The 7,713-nt window shown below is 33.5% G+C and overlaps 1 pseudogene; it reads left to right on the top strand.

Annotated features, from left to right (window-relative positions):
* LOC104747136 lies at nt 2,890-5,431 on the top strand (annotated as a pseudogene).

Below are 7,713 nucleotides of genomic sequence, written 5' to 3'. Positions count from 1 at the left end.
TGTGAGCATGTGTTGGAGCTTACTTCACGTAGCTGCGAAACATTTTTTCAATATTGAAGCAGGTGTTCACACTTCAGTAAAAATCTCTACCCTATCAAATTATAACGTTTATACAGCTCACTGATTTTATTCCTATGTGGACTAAATAGAAGAGAACCGAAGGAGAGAGTGTTTTATCTTCTCCTGGATTTCTTCTGCTTCATCGTCGTAGTTTTTATGAAACAGAGAGTGTTCATTTTCTTAAGATGAATCTTTGTTTTTTTGTTGTATATCTCTCATCAGAAAATTTATCCATGGCCGCCGCAACCGAGAAACTCTCGCAGCTCAAATTTAAAAATTTTATTTTGGAAATAGTATAATAATTTATCAATTGATCCAGTAGGNTTATATGCTAAAGATACTTGGTTCAACATATGTATGCGACCTGTATATGCTAAAGATGTCAATATGTTTCTTTTTGCTTGTACATACACTTATAGAGGGGGCTATGACATTATACACCGAGAATGGAATAAAGATTGCTCAAGACACTATGGTATAAAAACAATAGTAGTTTCTGGATCACCAGATTATAGCAGATATGTGTCCTAAGGACTTTTAACCACAACAGCCACCTCTCTGAGAAATTGCACCATCCCTGCCTCCTGCTGCACCTTGAGTATGCATGTAGCCAACCTTAATGCCCGATGACTGCAAAATCCAGAGAGATTAAGGGAATTAGATCACATTGTAACACAGATGGTTAAATGCAGATGCTTCTAAGAATAGCAGGCCGTGTTCCTTGGCAAACTGTTCTCCTTCCTATTTGCTCACAGCTCTCTTGTGAGCAAGATCGCATTTGTTCCCAATTAGCATAATACTCATATTAGGATTTGCATGTTGCCGAGCATCCTCCAACCAACTTGCCAGATGGTTAAATGTCTCTCTCCTGCAACCAAAAGAACCAGACTTTTGAGCTTTGAGGGCAGAAAGATCAACACATGATAAAACTCTTGCAATCCTTCTCATATATATCGTTCATACTTGTAAAAAATTCCAGAAAAAAAAAACAGAGTAAGAAGATCATTTTAAGTACAATGCTAAGATGTATGGTTAACTTAACAAACTCCCAAAAGAGCATTGCCAGTATCAATCATATAGCCAAAACTTTATGCAAGATCAAACGTAAATTCCCAGAACCTGTATTTATGATGAAAGTACCAATTTCCAAAACCTTAACAGCAGTTCTAAATTTATTAGTTCACGAAATAAAGAACCAATAACTTGCCAATACCTTTGCTGATGGAGGAATTCAGAAAATTGGAGCTGATCATATACTGTTGCAAGGAAATACTAACCTGGTGATGTCATAAACCAGTAAAGCTCCAGCTGCTCCTCTTTAATATGATCTGGTGATGGATCTAAAAGACTCTTATCCAGCCTAAACATCATACAATTGGTTAAATCATAAACGTATCATAGCAAACTAGAACCAGAAGGCACCAAAAAAAAGACATAAAACAAGTTCAGCCCATACATCATCCAACGGAAAAGATTAACAAGTCATACAGCTGAGTGAAAAAAACGAATCAAAGACTATTGACGAGAAACAAGGAGACATGTGAACTCAGCTTCTATTTCAATAAGAAGCCTATGATGAAACTTAATCAAGAAACCCAACTTTGAGTCTCTGGCAACGATTTTAAAATATAATTGTTACTTGTTAGCAAATTATAGTAAGGCATTGTTTAAAGAATGAGAAAAATTGTTACTGATCATGACAATTAATCTTCATAATAATCAAAATCTAGCTTAGGTCAAAAAGGCTCAAAAACAATCCTAATCGATAAAAACGTGATTAAGTTCTTAAGTGGACCTAATTAGACGAAGAAAGGATAAAGGACGAGAGAGAGAGAGAAAGAGAGAGCATAAGCGTACGGTGTCCCAAATTTGAAATTTGATGGGGCGTTCATCGACGGTGACCATGAGAGTACCGAACTTGATAACGACGGATTTGATGAACCGATTCTGCCGGTGGAGTACGATTTGATCATCCGATGGTTTCGAGTTCACTCTTCCCCAAATAGAGAGAGACAAGAATGAAAGTCGGGAAAATAGAAAGAGAGTGCAAAAAAAAAAATTATGTTTCCCTCACCCAATCAGAAAGTGACACGTACAGAGTCCTAAACGGTTCAAAAAATCGTTCTGTAATGCATCGACCATTATTTAACTCACATTTGCATATAATTATTTCCTTTTATGGTTAAGCAACTTTGCCATCTCCATCTAAATACCACCAATAGAGATGATCTAAATGCATACTCTTTATTCATGGATCTAAAAAAACAGCAGATGCACTAACAAATATTAATTATTTGCAAGACTGTTCATAAAGTATTTGAGGTACATTGGTATTATATATCTCTTTGTAAATTTATGTTTGTTGTTGTTGTTTGGTAATGTTTTACATTAATATTTATATTATGGAATTGGACTTTGAATAGGCCGTGCATACACTTGAGAAGATTATATAAAATTCTAAATAACTTAATAGTAAATTCTAATTCCAAACAATTTATATTAAACTTTGATTTCAATAAATATGAAACAAAAATATTATACAAAAAAAAATATCTAAAAACAACCCGCGGTACTAACCTAGTTTTAATTAAAACCAAGGGGTATAGTTTTATAACAGATCAAGCGGAGGATCTCATTTACGTCTCTTCTACATAAATTAACCATTGGTAAGGAAAAGAACACGTAGACAGTGTGGCCTACATAATTGTATTTCCACCACGTATTCAAAGTTCGAGCGTCGTTACCATCTCACGTAGGAATTTAAAATTGACAAAAAGGGAAACCAAAAAGTCTATATATTTGTCTCACAAGTCTCTCTCAATGTCATCAAATCGTAAACACCAATACATAAGTTAATATGTCTAGCAAAGAAGAAATTTCGATAGTCAACAACCCAACTTCGGTTGACGGCGTTGTCCCATCCTCCACGGTCAAAAACATAACTCCCGTTGTCGGCGTTTCCCCATCCTCCACTGTCCGAGCTACCATCGTCCAATCCTCCACCGTGTATAACGATACACCCGCCACTTTAGGTAACTAACAACTATTGTTTCCCTTTATTTTTTTCGTCCACTACTTGGGTTCGATCGGGTATTTCCAGACGAACCCGACTAATCTTACGGACATAAATCGTTATATACTTGAAATTTGTAGACAAAGTATATTTCCGAGGCGGCGAGCAAGGGAGCCAAGCTAGTATTGTTCCCGGAAGCTTTTATCGGAGGCTATCCTCGAGGGTTTAGGTTTGGTTTAGCGGTTGGAGTGCACAACGTAGATGGCCGTGATGAGTTCCGCAAGTACCATGCTTCTGCTATTCAAGTTCCCGGTATGACTTCTATCTTATGAATTCTTCGTTGACTATTTTTTTGTATCATTTTCTTATCATGTCTTTATCGCTAAAATTAAATTTTTATACATTTTTGTATTTTACCAATCAATAACATAACTCCCAACAAAAAGTGCTTAATTATTTTGTGCTTATCCGAGTACCAAGGACACCAAATAAATACAACACACCATGTCGACAAAAAATACAACACACCACCAAAGGATCCAATCTTTTTCGGGTCCAAGAATTCGAATATACATATATTAGTTCAGGATCCTTGAAGATCGGATCCATATGGTTTCAGTGTATAAAGTACTCTTCAGTATCTCTGTTGTTAATATTTTTTCTCTTTTTGGCAACATATGATAGATGTGTTCTAATTATCTCATTAATTTTTTGTTTTGTCAACAAATTTTTAATATGATGTATTTTAAGGTTACGTTGTTACAAAATTGTATGGTTTTAATGTTTTTTTTTTTTGGCAACTTTTATGATACTCAAAATAAAACTATCGTCACTTCTAAAGTTTCTTTGATTTATCTTTTATATGGTTGCTTATGATTTTTATTTGGTATGTTGTTGGCTATGGTTGGATTCTTCGAGTGCTCTGTTTTTGTCACTATTAGATTGGAAATTAATTGGAACAAGCATTTGAAATGAGCACTCTCACAAAATGACTATTTCTTGAACCTTTTTTTTTTTTGGTTCTTGTGATAAAACTACAGGCCCAGAAGTAGAAAGACTGGCTAAACTGGCCGGGAAACACAATGTGCACTTGGTAATGGGGGCGATAGAGAAGGATGGGTATACACTCTATTGCACTGCCCTTTTCTTTAGTCCTGAAGGTCGCTTCATGGGTAAGCACCGTAAAGTCATGCCCACATCTTTGGAACGTTGCATCTGGGGTCAAGGGGACGGATCAACCATCCCCGTTTACGACACTCCCATTGGCAAACTCGGTGCTGCTATTTGCTGGGAAAATAGAATGCCTCTCTACAGAACTGCATTGTACGCCAAAGGTCAGGTTTTTTTTTTTTTTTTTTTTGTATTTAATGTTACGTTATATTCAAAAGAAAAATAACGTTTTAATAACTAGTGCGTCGTATAGTTGAAAGTAATTTGAAGTCAAGATCTAGAGGAGAACCAGGCTTGCAAGCATTATTAAGGCTGAAAACTAATTAGAGTTCAAGATGTGTCACACTTTTACTATAATGTGACACATTTTGAGTCCCACCTAGCTTATAATGTAACATTCCTAACAATTTTCCATGTATTACGGCGCAGGGATTGAGATTTATTGTGCACCTACTGCTGATTATTCGTTGGAATGGCAAGCGTCGATGATTCACATTGCGGTAGAAGGTGGATGTTTCGTGTTGTCAGCGCACCAGTTCTGCAAGCGCGGAGATTTCCCTGAACATCCTGGTTACTTGTTTGATGACGTTATAGACGAGAAACATCCTGATCCTACTGTCTCTGGAGGCGGAAGTGTCATTATTTCACCTTTGGGACAAGTTCTTGCCGGACCAAACTATGAATCAGAGGGTCTCCTCACAGCAGATCTTGGTATACATATATACACTTATCGTTGTTCATCTTACGTTATATCGAGAAAATATTAACTAGTTTGAGCTAATCATATTGATGACGTTCCTCATCCAGATCTTGGTGATATAGCAAGAGCCAAATTATACTTCGATGTGGTTGGACATTATGCAAAGCCAGATGTGTTTAACCTGACCGTAAATGAGCACCCAAAGAAACCGGTTACATTCATGACGAAGGTGGAGAAACCAGAAGATGACTCAAACAAATAGTCGAGACTCGTAATTCGTCTACTGGAGCTAATGTCAGTTATATGATGGAGTCGTGCTTTCCAAATGTTCTGTTTATTTTTAAAGTTTATGTTAAAGTTTGTTTATCTTTCTCTGCTTTTATTTAATTTTATGTATGAAGTTTGTTTATCTTTCTCTTCAACAATGTAACAGAACTTGTTGAAAATGGTAAAGATCTCTGTTTAATAAAACCAATTGTTTCTCTCTCCTCATATATAATTAGGAGATTTCGGAGATTACGAGATAGAGTTAAATGGAAAGTTAATATTTGTGTAATATTCTTCTATTGTTAAATAAGTATATTTACCATTATTAAATATGTAAAGAACTTGTTAGACAAGTTATATCTCTTGTATAAATATAAGCATAAAAGCTAATGAATAAAATGAGAGAAACTATTTCATTACTAAAGTTTCCTCCAAATTTATCATGGTATCAGAGCCTTGATCTTATGCATGTGGATTAGGGTTTTCTTTTGCTTCCACAGTTTTTAAAAAAAAAAAGTTTTAATTTTGTTTCTTCGTTCGTACTTGTTTTCTTTGTTTTGGGGAATCAAACATACTTCCTTGATTTCTTTTTCTATATTTAAAAAAAAAAATCTTCTTTAATATAGTTCTTTTCGTTCTTTTGCTTTGTTTTTTCAAAAACTAAAAAGAAAAAAAAAAAAGAAAAAAGGTTTTGTTCGACTGTTTTAAAAAAAAAAAAAAAAAAACAAAACAAAAGAAGAAGATGTGTCCGTCTCTTTCATGAGAGATATGAGCACAATAGCACATGATTGTGTTTTCCGTATGAGTCTTCATGTGGTATCACCTTTTACTATGAAAGAAGATGGGCCACGAAGATAACTGGCAAGTGACAAATCCGACGGATACGATGCTGATCCAAGGATGACAAATCTGAATCTGACCATGACCACTACACAAATTTCTTCATGAACAAGAAGTTCAAAGAATGATTTAAATTTGTGATGTTGAAATCAATGGAGATACACAATCTCCACCGAATCGATGACCGTATGGCGAGGTATAACGCCATTGATGACTCTATAGTGAGTATGAAGACCGTGAATGATGTGATGATGATCGTCCAATCTCATACGTGTTACCACGTATGAGCTTGCGGGAAAGTATTAGGAGATCTTGGAGATTACGAGATCGAGTTAAATGGAAAGTTAATATTTGTGTAATATTCTTTTATTGTTAAATAAGTATATTTACCATTATTGAATATGTAAAGAACTAGTTAGACAAGTTATATCTCTTGTATAAATATAAGCATAAAAGCTAATGAATAAAATGAGAGAAACTATTTCATTACTAAAGTTTCCTCCAAATCTATCATATCTGTATGTTCAAAGGATTATGTAGCCTACTTAACAATCAGGCTTTGATTTCAGTTTATGGTCTTTATTTTCTCCTTTGTATGTCAAACACTGATCTTTATATGTTAGTGACAAAGAAACATGGAAGCTGAAAGATATAAATTATCGTCAGCTCAATCAGATAAGATAATGATGGCTAACCAAAACAAAAGTCTAAATCATTCGAAATTGTCTGTCTTAAATGTGAGTTTGAAAAGTCACTACAAAATAACTACAAATTGTCGTTAGCATAATCAGATAGGATAAGGATGGCTTACCAAAACCAGGAAATTCAAATTACCATATATATAGGACCACAATTATCCTTCTCTTAACATTATTGTTGTCCCACATCTTGCTTGTATAATTCATCTTGAGTAGACCGTTTCAACAATATTAGTCTGTCTTATGGTTTCATTTTAATCCAAAATCATTTGACACTAATGTGATTGATATTTATAATTCGTTACCTAATGACAGATTAGGTACAAAGTTATTGTTAATCTGAAATCTCTATGACTTTAAAACTAAATGAGTTTCGAATTTAAAATCATTTAGCTATGTGTTGAATAATTCATGTCCTTCGTATAAAATACTAGAAGTAGGCTCGCGCAATGCGCGAGATATATTTCATTTATAGTTTTATTGATTCTTATATATAATTTTAAAATTGTAATGTTCAATTTAAAAAAACAAATATCCTACTATATTAATTGGGAAGTACAAATATGAAATTAACCTTAAATTGTGTAAAAAATTACATTCAATTGCCATTAGAAAATTTTAATTAAGCTTAATTAATTAATTTAAAATAAACATAATTAACTAAAAATAAAAACACTCACATATCAAATATTAAAAAAATCTAAAAAATAAAAAAAAATATATTTTCTGGCTCTAACAAATTATGGACGAAATTAATAACTATATTTTTTAAAAGAAATATAAACCAATCAGAATTTTAAAAACTAAGATTTTATATCAAAGTATAAAATATAATTATTTTTAATAACTAAATTCGAAGATTTTGTTAAGATTTCAAATTATGATTCTCCTATCATCTTTATTTTATTTTATTTACAAATTGTTTGGAATTTTCATATAATACTTATGATTAATAAAATGCAGAA

The sequence above is a fragment of the Camelina sativa genome, chromosome 15 (genome assembly GCF_000633955.1).
Source record: "Camelina sativa cultivar DH55 chromosome 15, Cs, whole genome shotgun sequence".
Lineage (NCBI taxonomy): Eukaryota > Viridiplantae > Streptophyta > Magnoliopsida > Brassicales > Brassicaceae > Camelina > Camelina sativa.
The sequence above is the reverse complement of the archived record's forward strand: the minus strand, read 5'-3'. Positions and strand labels throughout refer to the sequence as shown.